A 14,041-nucleotide genomic window follows, 5' to 3' on the forward strand; every position below is an offset into this window, starting at 1 on the left:
ATAGACTTTTCACAGAAGATCATGTTTCCTACATAGCTAATTCCTGATCTTTTTGGTACAAGGAGTATCATGAATACTTTGCAAATTTTCCCTTCCTTACAATTCATTTATCAAGATGCCTGGTATTTCCTATTAAAAGAGAAAGGAAATTCCTTCCTGGTCTTGCAAATGATTATTTTCTTTCTTTTTTAAAAAAATAAGATTTTATTTATTTGAGAGAGAGAGAGAGAGAGAGAATGGGGGGAGTTGAAGCAGAGGGAGACGAAGAAGCAGACTGACTACTGACTGAGCAGGGAGCCCCAATGTGGGGTTCAATCCTAGGACCCTGAGATCAATGACCTGAGCCAAAGGCAGATGCTTAACCGACTGAGCTACCTAGGTACCCTGATCATTTTCTTTCTTGAAGCATGAGATTTGATTGTCCTTGCAATCTGGCCTCATGCTTACTGCCTACATTGTGAATAATAACAGTTACTTTTTCAGTCTTAGTGTTTGACTCTGACCTCCCACAGAAACGAACTCCAAGCACAGACCATGCATTGGAAAATGCAGGTGGGAGTTCTTTGATACTGGAAAGTAGGAATATTGACCTAGGAGCATCCTATTCTGAATTCTCTATAAATGCAAATCTGTCTGGGTCCGAGAGGAGATACCCAAATAGTTTTGGGAAGCATTTGCTGTATGAAATCTTACTTGAAAATTACAATGTGGATATCAGTGTAACTTTTTGTCTCTCTGTTAATTAGAGGAAATGGAGAATATTTTGCCAGTAAACTTGGCTGGAGGAAAGCAGCCATTTTGGTAAATTATTAATTCAGATTTTTTTTTGGAATATGTGATATTTTGGGTGGATCCAGGGGAAAAGTTGACCTTTGCTTTATTAATTCTTCATTAAATATATTTGTACAGTAGTTTATCGTTTGTGATGTGATTTTTCTGGGTTAAAGTTATCTCATTTGATTTTATTAATAGTCCGTGAGGTAGGTAAGGATTATTGTTATTGGTACAAATCCCCAGTAATTGTGAAAATAATATGGGGAAGGAATACACAAAATATACAGGAAAGTGACTGTCTTAGAGTATTCCCAGACACTTTGGAATGGCTTATTTACAAATGCAGTGGTCTCTTATCTGCAGGGGATACTTTCAAAGACTCCCAGTGAATGCCACAGATAGTACAGAACTCCATTTATACTATGTTTTTTCCTATATGTACATACCTATGATAGAATTTAATTTATAAATTAGGCAGAGTAAGAGATTAACAACAATAACTAATAATAACATAGAACCATTAAAATAATATACTGTAATAAAAATTGTGTGAATATGGCTTCTCTCTCTCAAAGTATCTTATTGTGCTGCACTCATCCTTTTCTTCTTCTTGTGATGATGTAGGATGATAAAATGCCACCCTTATGAAATGAATCAAGGTGAATGTTGTAGGCATTGTGACATGGCATTTGGCTACTACTGACCTTCTGACAATATTTCAGGAGGATCATCTCCTTCCAGATGGTGGTTGACCTGGGTGGGGTAAAGGAAACCGTGGAAAGCAAAATCATAGAGAAGGGGGGACTACTGTGAATAGAATGCTCCTTACAAATCAAATTTATTAACTTTTTTAGGGATTCAAAGGTGTTTTACCACATTTTGAGTAGATTGACAATCTTGTTTCAGTTAGTATGCCTATTTGAATAGGAAAAATGACACTTCAAAACATTTATAATTAAATTTTTCAGTGTTTCATGTTTCTTTCTGGACTAATTTGTGTGAACTTGAAAAGCTATACTGCATTCCTTTAAGAGATATTTTTAAAAATGAAAATGAGTATTTCTTCTTATTAAAATATGACAATTTTTTTGTGGTGAAATATGGTAACATAAAATTTTCCACTTTAATCATTGTTAGGTGTACAGTTCTGGGGCTAAATATATTCACATTGTTCTGCAAACATTACCACCATGCCTCTGGCAATTGCCATTCTACTTTCCGACTCTTTAATTACCCTAGGTACTTCATATCAGTGGAATCATACAGTATTTGTCCTTTTATGACTGGCCTAATTAGACTTGGCAAAGTGTTTTCAAGTTTCATTCAGATTGTAGCAAATGTTATAGTTTCCTCACTTTAGGGCTGAGTAATATTCCACTGCATGTGTCTACCACATTTGGTTTAGGATGTTTGGGTAGCTTCCACCTTTTGGCAACTGCAGTTATAGCTACTTTAATTATTTTTTATAGCTACTTTTAATTGAAGAATTTTATTATTTAAAACACTATTGAATAATCTTAGTGAGTAAACTTATTTTTATAAGATGGTTAAAAATGTGGATATGATTATTTCCATAATTATTTTATTATCATCTATTGTCATTCCTTTGGCATGTTCAAAGTATTTTATTTGTACATACTTACTTGAAAGTCTTCTAATTTATTGAGCACCTATGTGCACTATAGCTCAAATACTAAAAAGTATTTATACAGGTAAAAACCTGTATAAATGTGGAGGAGGTCATGACCAAATTTAGGATACAAATTTGAATTATTTGAGCTGTTGAATGTCTATAAAATTTTTAAAAATTAGTTACAAACACCTAGAAATCAGGAGTTTTTACAGTAAATTCAACATTAAAAAAAACATTTATTTTTTTTAGAGAGAGAGAGAGGAAGCAGAGGGCAGGGGAGGGGTAGAAAGAGGGAGAGAGAAACTTAAGCGGACTCTTTGCTGAGCATGGAGCCCAACACAAGGCTCGATCTCAGGACCCTGAGTTCGCGACCTGGGCCAAAACCAAGAGTTGGATGCTTAACCAAATGTGCTACCCAGGCACCTAAATTCTAAATTTTTTGATTCCTCAGAAAATCTGGTACAGCTGTGACAATGGAGGTGAGTGGCCATTGCAACTTTTAGGCGAAACTTGTACTTTTCAATGGAACACAGATTTTGAAGGATCCATTTTTAAAAATGTATATCTTCCTAGCCCTGCCTAGAAGACACAACCTGTCTTCTAGAGCTATGTGTACTCAACATGTGAGTAGTCCAAAGTGAAATTCACACAGTATTTCAAAGATTCAGCATGAAAAAAGATGACAAAATATCTTATAAATAACTTGTATTGATTATAATATTAAATGGTAATGTTTTGGTTAAATAAAATATATTTAACCTATTTCTTTATACCTTTTTAAAAAAATGTGGCTACTAGACAATTTAAGATTATATAATGAGCCTCACATGAAGTTTCTATTTGAGAGTTCTGCTTTCAACGTTTATGGTTTAATAGGGGGATTCTAAGTTAGGTATGTAGCCTATGGGCTGAGTCTGTCTGGTCACCTTTTTTGGTATGATCCCCAAATGAAGAATGATTTCCACAAATGAATATCTGCAATCTGTTTGATTACAAGGAATACTAGTTTTGAGCCCCACTTAAGTGAAATGTTATTCCTCCCAAAGAATCTCATTTTTCTCATTAGTAGACCTGTATTACAAAATATTAAGTGGAAATGCTTTGAATTCTGATAGACAAGGGTTCCAATCTTATTAGATGATCTAGTCTCTGAATCTTAAGTTTCCTAATCTATAAAATGGCTATAAGGAATTACTCCTTTCTGAGTTATTTTGAAAATTAAATAAGATACTATATGAGATGTTTTATGGAAAAGGTGACTCTGTGCAGTTACTCTACCTAATATACTCTTCCTTATCAAACCTGACTTGGTTACTTCTTACCCATCTTTAGCCTAAGTATAATGTCAGAGGAGCATTTCCTGTTCTGGCCTGAGCCTAGGTTAGGTCTCCTCAGAAGTCTCATACTTTTTTTTATGCTCATGATACTTGCTGCTGTTTATCACATATTTCTAAGATTTTAAGCTCTATGTGGGAAGTGTCTTATAAACCACTATTTTCTAGGACTGACTCATAATAAGTATTCAGGATACATTTTATGAACGATGATGATGCAAAATGCTGAACATATGACTCAGAAAGATTCTGATTTCTTTTTTCCACAGAGATTTCACCATTTGTGTCTAGAGATTTGAGTCATGTTTTGGGACAAGTAGTTTAAATACACATTACTCTTCCTTCTCCAATACTTGGATTTTCTCACTCATCTTTATTTTTTAAACGATTTTATTTCTTTGAGAGAGAGAAAACATAAGTAGAGGGGAGGGGCAAAGGGAGGAGAAGAAGCAGATTTCTCACTGAGCCCAAGTTGGGCTCCATCCTGATCTCAGGATCCTGAGATCATGACCTGAGCCCAAGACAGATGCTTAACCAACTGAGCCACTCAGGCACCCGTCTTTAATAAAGATAAGTGAAGAATGCCTGTAAAACACCTAGCACAGGGCAGCCCTGGTGGCTCAGCGGTTTAGCGCCACCTTCGGCCCAGGGTGTGATACTGGAGGCCTGGGATGGAGTCCCGTGTTGGGCTCCCTACATGCAGCCTGCTTCTCTCTGCCTGTGTCTCTGCCTCTCTCTGTGTGTCTCTTATGAAAAAATAAATAAAATCGTAAGAAAAAAAAAAACACCTAGCACAGTGCCAGGCACATTGTAAGCCCTCATCAAGTTTTTTTCTCCTCTAATGATGGATGATGATGATGATGGTGGTGGTGAATATTGAACATCAAAATTATCAATGTATCTAGGTGCTCGATAAAGTTGAGAGGTCAAAACTTTGTAAAACAAGAGGGAATCCATTTTAAGATAAGTAAATCAGTCATTTCAGCATCCAAATTCAAACAATTTTCAACAACCCAAATCTTAGTTTTATCTTTTTTTAAAATTTTTATTTATTCATGATAGGCACACAGTGAGAGAGAGAGAGAGAGAGAGAGAGAGAGAGAGAGAGAGGCAGAGACATAGGCAGAGGGAGAAGCAGGCTCCATGCACCGGGAGCCCAACGTGGGATTCGATCCCGGGTCTCCAGGATCACACCCTGGGCCAACGAGAGGCTCTAAACTGCTGCGCCACCCAGGGATCCCTCTTAGTTTTATCTTGTTTTAATGAGCAGGATTTGAAATACAGGATAGTTAAAAACTTAGACTCCAGATCAAGTTCTGAAAACTAAAACTAATTTTTCAAATGTCCTGAATTTGTATGTTAGATACAAATTTATATAATACATTCTCATTTGCCTAAAAACACTTTTGGTCAGAATGACAACTGAGAGTTGTGGCTCCTGTCCCCTCAGAACACAAGACTTAACACCTGGGAAGAAAAAGCATGTAATGAGGTCCACGTTAGATTTTGCCATCAGGATATGCTGCTTATCATATGTCTGTCTGCTTTCTAAGACATTAGGCTCTAGAAACAATGGGGCTGACAATGAAATCTATTCCCAGGGTTCCTTCATACAGCCTATTCTAACCTTGCAATGAAGATCACCCAGTATATAATTTTTAAAGGCCAGATGTAGATGAGTTAAGATGCATCCAGAAGTTGGAGTGATTATTCTCCTTAATTTTATATATATTGTATCAAACTTCAAGGATTTCTATAATCTCTTGAGAACACAACCTGTCTTCTAGAGCTATGTGTACTCAACATGTGAGTAGTCCAAAGTGAAATTCACACAGTATTTCAAAGATTCAGCATGAAAAAAGATGACAAAATATCTTATAAATAACTTGTATTGATTATAATATTAAATGGTAATGTTTTGGTTAAATAAAATATATTTAACCTATTTCTTTATACCTTTTTAAAAAAATGTGGCTACTAGACAATTTAAGATTATATAATGAGCCTCACATGAAGTTTCTATTTGAGAGTTCTGCTTTCAACGTTTATGGTTTAATAGGGGGATTCTAAGTTAGGTATGTAGCCTATGGGCTGAGTCTGTTCTGGTCACCTTTTTTGGTATGATCCCCAAATGAAGAATGATTCCACAAATGAATATCTGCAATCTGTTTGATTACAAGGAATACTAGTTTTGAGCCCCACTTAAGTGAAATGTTATAAGTTCCTCCCAAAGAATCTCATTTTTCTCATTAGTAGACCTGTATTACAATATGCTAGAGATTAATATCAGCTGACCCACACTGTATGAGACCTAGAGCATCTTTTTCTCAGTGACCACACATTAAAACTTGTGGAAGGATTCTGTCTTGATTCTGGTCACTCTAAACAAATCAGCATATCACGGTTGTGTTTTTCTGTCAGAACTGAGCCAACTGTCCCACTCCCTAGTGGCAGAGTTTACCATGATTTTTATCTCTTAACCAGAATCAAATGGAATGGGAACAGGATTAATAACCTCAAGGATGGCCAGGGCTGGAGAGGGGAGAGTATTGGCCCATATCCTGGTATAGTGGAAAGATAGTAAATAAGTAACCATAACAAATGTGTGAGCAGATGTGCTAGAGTTCAGTAGACTGCTCTGGGAACACAAAACGGATGACCAACTGCCTCAGGAAAGGCAACCTAATGAGGGGCTGGAGAAGACTTTATTAAGCAGAGAGAGACAGAATTTTCCTGAAACAGCCCTAGAGGTCACTTGTTATCTCAGCCTAATTCACTCTCAAGCATGTCCTGGTTTGGACAGTAGATCCCATGGTCACCTATGTGACTTATAGAGCAAGTGTGGTGAAGACTTCTCACCTTACAGCAGAATCATTCTCCTATTTGTTTAAGATTTTATTTATTTATTTGACAGAGAGAGAGAGAGAGCACAAGCAGGAGAAGCGGCAGGCAGAGGGAAAGGGAGACGCAGACTGCCCACTCAGCAGGGAGCCCGATGTGGGGCTTGATCCCAGGACCCTGAGATCATGGCTTGAGCAGAAATCAAGAGTCAGATCCTTAACAACTGAACCACCCGGGCACCCCCTCTTCATTTATTTAAAGATTTATTTATTTGTGTGTGTGAGAGTGTGTGTGCATGCAAGCATGAGGGAGAGGCAGAGGGAGAAAAAAACTTAAGCAGACTGTGCTGAGAGCAGGGCCCAACACAGGGCTCAGTCTCACAACCCTGAGATCAGGACCTGAGCCAAAACCAAGAGTTGGATCCTTAACCAACTGTGCACCCCCACAGCCCTACTCTTGTTTTGAAACACAGCTATACTCTAACTTGCAGTTGGAGTTGGCCTTTTGACTTAGTCCTCTTCAGTGAAATTGGAGCAAAAGTGATGTGCTCCCAACAGCTAAAGAGCTGAGGAAGTATGAAAATAAAGACACAATGATTCTAACCTTATCCCAAACTTCTTGTTTGGGAAATTTTGAATTTAATACCTGTAAGAACTAGATAGTTATAGATCTCCTTCAGATATTTTTTCAAGGGATATTTGTTTTTTTTTTTTTTTTTTTTATTTATTTATGATAGTCACACAGAGAGAGAGAGAGAGGCAGAGACACAGGCAGAGGGAGAAGCAGGCTCCATGCACCGGGAGCCCGACGTGGGATTCGATCCCGGATCTCCAGGATCACGCCCTGGGCCAAAGGCAGGCGCCAAACCGCTGCGCCACCCAGGGATCCCTTTCAAGGGATATTTGAAAGTATTGACATGCAATAAAAAGCAAATTGCATTAAAAATATATATGTAGGGATGCCTGGGTGGCTCAGCGGTTGAGCGTGTGCCTTTGGCTCAGAGGGGTCCTGGGATTGAGTCCCACATCAGGCTCCCTGCATGGAGTCTGCTTCTCCCACTACCTGTATCTCTGCCTCTCTCTCTCTCTGTGTTTCTCATGAATAAATGAATAAAATCTTAAAAAATATGTACATGTAAAACAAACAAAAAACAAAACCAAACCAAACAAAAGCAAGTTGCCAAATAATATGTCAGTGATACTATTTCTATAAACATAAAATCCATATATTTTATATGTACCTATATTTCTATATAGGTACTTAGGTAGAGATTGACCTATTAAATATAAAGCTGTTATTACTACTCATTTAATTATTAAATCAATTGTATTAAAATGCATTAATAGATACTTTAAGAATGGAAAAATAACATTGGGGTTTAATTTTGATAATTCTAGAGATGAAGTGAAAGATAGGAATTATTACACAAGTGACTTCAATGTGTTTCATGAATAATTTCTGACAGTGGATTTTAATCCAGTTTCTTTTTTTGTTCCAACCTCAAAAATGAATCCTCTTAAAGCCTCCAAATGTAATTTATTTTCTTATTAATGTCATCAAAAGTCAATTCATATTAATAGTTAATTCTGATTTTTAACTCTGAGCTTTCGTAATCATATACTTCAATATGGAGGAAAACTTTGCCAATTTGTCTGTTACTATCTCGCTGTTTCCTTCATTTATTAATCATTTTTCCCAGTGTACTCAAGATATAATTAAAAACCATGGGTGCAGGGGTCTGACATGCCTGGATTTGGATCCCAGTTCTTCAATTTTCTTTGCTTTGTGTTCAAGAGCAAGTTACTTAACCTCTTTAAGGATCAGTTACATGACTTCCTGAAGGGCTTTTGAGGATTAAATGCTATAATGAGTCTGCAGTGCCCAGAACAGTGTGACAGAGTAGACAATGAGAGGCCCCCTCTTACCTCTACCCAGTCTTTCCTCTCATCTCAGCTCACTTTTAAGAAGCTGCAAATATAATTTAATGCAGTTATTAAATAGGAATTCATAAACCTTCCACTGCCGTATATGGATTTGCACTACCCATTCTCTAAAAACAGTTTAGTAGGCTTTTGGCAATTTTAAAAGCAAAAAAGCTAATGTTATTTTATATTTTTTGTCTCTTTTTGTATTCTTTTGCATTATATTTTATCTATTAAAGATTGAGATAAAATGAGAAAAATGGCAATTAAGTTGGGGCAGATATGAACAGAGAACAGGTTTTTAAAATAAGTAGTAACTCAGATATATTGGTGGGTAAAAAAGAAAGGAAGCAATATTAAAAAGGGCCTGTTTTTTTAATGGCAAGATTCATGCATGTATATGTATTAATAGTACAGAAAATTTAGTGTATAGAGATAAGCTGATGTTAATAGGAAAAAATAATTATACCACCCATAATCTCACTACTCTGACTAGCTATTCTCAATAGTTTGGTATATGTTCTTTATGTACTGATACATATATTTTAAATCTTATTTAGTTTTTGAGACTTATTTTTCAGTGAATATATTGTTACCATTTTCCATTATAAAATTTCATAGCATTATTTTAAATATTATTTTAAATGGATGATGATATTCTAGTTTATAGATTTATTTTACTAATCCCCTATTTTGAACATTTACAAATTATATGATTCTTTACTGTTGCAAAAAAACATTTTATCATTGTTTCAGTCAACTTTTGGGTAGAAGTCCATAATTGTTTCCTATTGAAAAATTCCTAGAAGTGGAGATTTTGGATCAAAGTTTAGGCACACCTTAAAGATTCGATATACATTGCCAAATTTCCCTCTAGAAAGCTATAGTATTTATGTTTTCACCAGCAAAACATGAAAGTACCAATATTATTGCTCCTTAAATTCACTAATCCTTACTATAAGAAATTTTTTTGATCATTGTTTTAGTTTGAATCATTTTATTTTACTTTATTCTTTAAAGCAATCTCTACATCTAATATGGGGCTCAAACTCACAACCCAAGATCAAGAGTCCTATGCTTTACTGACTGACCAGCCAGGCACCCCTGAATTATTTTATTAGTTGTAATATTGAGCTCTTCTGTGCATGTATTATTTTGCCATCTGTATTTTTTTCTTTTATAAACTGTGTTCATTTTCTTTGCTCCTATTTTCCTTGGTGTTTATCTTTTCCTTAATAATTTTTCAAGTCTACCTAACATGGATGGACGTAGAGGGTATTATGCTAACTGAAATAAAATCAGACTGAGAAAGGCAAATACAATATGATCCCAGTCATAAATGGAACCCAAATAATTGAATAAACAAATAAAAAGCAGGTTCAGAACTATAAATACAGAGAACAAAGTGATGGTTGCCAGAGGGTAGGGTTGTGGGGGTTTGGGCAAAATGGATGAAAGGGAGTAGGAGAAACAAGTCTCCAGTCATGGAATGAGTAAGTCATGGGAATAAAAAGCAGAACATAAAGAATACAGTCAATACTGGGTGATGGGCACTGAGGGGGGCACTTGGCGGGATGAGCACTGGGTGTTATGCTATATGTTGGCAAATTGAACTCCAATTAAAAAAATAAAAATTAAAAGAATACAGTCAATAATATTGTAATAGCTATGTCATGGGATAAATGTTAGCTATGCTTGTGGTGAACATAGCATAATATATAAACTTGTCAAATCACTAAAAAAAAATAACTAATTTTTTAGTCTACCTCAAAGTGTTCTTATATATTAAGGATATTAACTTGTTGTCATGTTGCAAATATTCTCTTGGTGTATTGTTGCTTTTCAATTTTATTATAGCTGCTTTTGAGGTACAGAAGTTAAGGACTTTGATTTAATTAAATCTATCCATATTAGATTTAAGGAGATCATTTCTTTTCAGACTTTAATCATCAGCTGTATTATCTTCTAGTACTCTTATTATGTTTGAATTTTGAAGTCATCAAAAGTGGCATAAGGTAAAAAGTGGATCTGACATAATTTTCTGAATTGTTAGTTGTCCATTCCAATACTACCTATTTAATAATCCACCCTTTCTTTCCTTGTTGATTTGAGATTTGAACCACAATCCTTTATCTGATCTTCCTGAGGCCAGATGTATTTTGGAACTCAGTGTTTTGGATTTTATATATTTATTTATTTATTATTTTAAAAAGATTTTATTTATTTATTCATGAGAGACACACAGAGAGAGGCACAGATATAGGCAAAGGGAAAAGCAGGCTCCCCCAGTGAGGGACTTGATCCCATGACCCTGATATGACACCCTGAGCTGAAGACAGACATTCAACCACTGAGCCATCCAGGCATCCCTTTTTTGGATTTTAGAATGTAGTATGTAAATCAAATGTTACGTAACAACCTGAGTGAAGTCTGAAACAGTTCCCTGTAATGGAGGACTCTAATATTTTCACAGTAAAACATTCACATTAAGTGGAATAAAGTTTATAAATCAGTCTTTATTGCCTCTGGTGCCTGATGGGCTGAAAATCCAGTTTTCAAATATTTTTGGATTTTGGAGTTGTGGCTAAGAGATAGTGGACTTGTATTGCATTTAACATATAATAAAGCCCTAAACATACATTTGTCTATTTTGACCTGATTTTTAGTTCTGTCTTATGCCACACACTGTGATACACACTACTTTACTGATATTTTGTTTTAATACACTTATTTTTATTTTTTTAAAAGATTCTATTTATTTGTTCATGAGAGACACAGAAAGAGGCAGAGACACAGGCAGAGGGAGAACCAAGCTCCATGCATGGTCCAGTCCGTGGGACTCCATCCTGGGTCTCCAGGATCAGGCCCTGGGCTGAAGACAGCGCTAAACCACTGAGCCACCCAGGCTGCCCAATACACTTTTAATACTAGTTTTACTGTTTCTTGGTTATTATTATTTTTGATGCACAGAATATGTTTTTCAAGTTCCAAAAAAATTACATCAGAAAATTAAAGATTAATTTAGGGGAAGCACAGCAGGCAAGGTTGAGCCAAGTTGACAACTGACAGAGTCATGCTGCCTGAGTCTGGGTAGTGTCTGTTGTACTCACTCTTGAGTAATCTCTTAGATGCCCATCCTCAGCTTTCAAGTCCAGCTTGAGAATTGTTGGTCCTTTGACGCATTTCCAGAGTGTATCTGGCTGAATACCCCTGAAGTGCTCTCATGGTTATTAATAATATCTATTAGCATCTTAAAGGCTCCTACCTTCATTTAACCTACTCTTTAAGAAAATTACTTGACCACAAAATCCCTAATTTTTTTTTAAGATTCTATTTATTTATTCACAAGAGACACACAGAGAAAGAGACATAGGCAGAGGAAGAAGTAGGCTACCTGAGAGGAGCCTGATGTGGGACTTGATCTCAGGACCCTGAGGTCACTCCCTGAGCCAAAGGCAGATGCTCAGCCACTGAACCACCCAGGTGCCCCACCATCCCTATTTCGTAACACTGGGCAAATAGTTCAGGCAACAGTCGTTTAGTGAAAAATAAAAGCACTTGGAATCTGAGGATTTTCATTCATCACTAATCCATAATAGGTGTTTATTCAATGTCTGCTCCTACCTATTAGGATTGAATGTACTGGAGATATGAAAGAATTGTAAGATATGCTCCCTTGCCACAGGGACAAACACCAGGAAAACTACTAGGGACTGCTGAACTATACAATTCTTGGTAGGCCATTAGCTTTCTGAAGGTACAGAGGCATCTAATTAATATTTGTATCACCAGAATCAGTACAATGCATTAATTATGTCAACATTGGCATTTGGTAAGTACACTAGATAAAAGAGTGAAAAAAGGGAGGGAGGGGCACCATCTGTGGTATATGGCAGTATATTTTGTTCATATATGCATAATGAGAGGACAAAACCAGAGTGGGCTTCGCAGATTGGACCACAGGTTGGACCAAAGCTGGGCCACAAAAGATCGATAGGGGTGAATTTTCTCCATCACCACAGGAAATAATCACTGGAAATAGGCTTATTGGAGATGTATAGTGCATCACACCTAGCATAACCCATATTCAGACAGTTTTCTATAAGGATAGTAGCCTATCTATCTGGCTTATCCTTTCTGGGCCCCAGAATCCTAATCACAGTTCTCAAAGGACTCTCTGATTCAGATAACTACGTTAGTGAGTGTGATAAAATGTGGTTTATTTGTTTGTATGAAGAAATGAAATGTTCTAGTGTGGAAAACAGTGCAGGACTGGTCTAACTGAAGTGATAGGGTAAACAGACATGATACAGAGGTAGCCTGCCACACTTTTCTCAAGTTTTTGTAGAATTCCTAAAAACTAAAATGCTTCCTTCAGTGCCCCTAATTGGCCTACTCAGTTTGGTAGGTGCCAGCTTATCAATTTCTCCCCAAAATGTACAGTCTATTTTATTTCTCTCCTATGTTTTATAAATCCTGTTTTTGCTTTTGTTCCTTGGCTCAGTCTAACAATGGGCTTCCTTATACGTGTGTACACAATTTGTGTGGAAAATGACTAAATGGGGCAGCCCGGGTGGCTCAGCAGTTTAGCTCCATCTTCGGCCCAGGGCATGATCCTGGAGACCTGGGATTGAGTCCCATGTCAAGGACGTGATCCTGGAGACCTGGGATCGAGTCCCACGTCAGGCTCCCTGCATGGAGCCTGCTTCTCCCTCTGCCTGTGTCTCTGCCTCTCTCTCTCTCTGTGTCTCTCATGAATAAATAAATAAAATCTTAAAAAAAAAAAGAAAATGACTAAATGACCTTGAGTTATTTTCTGACGCTGATACTTTCTTCCTGAGGTCTTGCCAATTATGTTGTGGGGGAAAATAACTGAATGTCCACTTTAGTGTAAGGCTTAGTCTGATTTGATCATTTAAATGTTTATTTTAGCTCATTCTTTCTCTGAGATAGACTTTCCTGCACCCTGTTGGTTTCCTTCAAGTGGTATATGGAAGAAGGGGCTGTGTGGCTAACGGGGCCCCTGACCTCAAGCTAGCCCATTGGAATTTATGTTTATATTGGTGTGGCAGCTGTTGGCACCTGTTGGTCAGCTGGTTGCTGGATACTTTTCTGATCTGCAGCATGTGAACTTGTAGTCCATTCTTTTGGCTCAGACCCTTTTTCTGATAGTGTTTCCTGGATGGTCCACTCTAAACTTAACTTCCTCTGGTATTAGAGACCTCTGTTCCAAGGTCTGACTGAGACAACCTTTTGGTTGTCTGGCTTGAGTGGTCTATGGTGCTACTCTCATTAGAGAGCCATACCTCCCTCACTATGCCAATAGTCTATAGTAAACTTCACGACCTAACGTATCTACTTCCAAGGCCTAAGACACAGAAACCAAGGGTTGTTCAGGAAAGCTAAAGCTCAGGCCTCCCACTGTGTGCCTAATACCATGCCATCTTGTTGATGTGGCCCGGTCTGGTGCTACAGGACAGTTCCCTCCTTGTGACCATATTGAGAGGAGGGGAGCAGAAGACCTCTCTGGCCCAAGG

General features: G+C 37.1%; 1 protein-coding gene across 1 annotated transcript in view; it reads left to right on the plus strand.

The window, feature by feature from the left end:
* DCDC1 (doublecortin domain containing 1) overlaps positions 1-14,041 on the plus strand; it is a 436,509-nt gene that overhangs the window by 168,601 nt on the left and 253,867 nt on the right. The window lies entirely within an intron of this gene.

Source organism: Vulpes lagopus, chromosome 11, assembly GCF_018345385.1.
Source record: "Vulpes lagopus strain Blue_001 chromosome 11, ASM1834538v1, whole genome shotgun sequence".
Lineage (NCBI taxonomy): Eukaryota > Metazoa > Chordata > Mammalia > Carnivora > Canidae > Vulpes > Vulpes lagopus.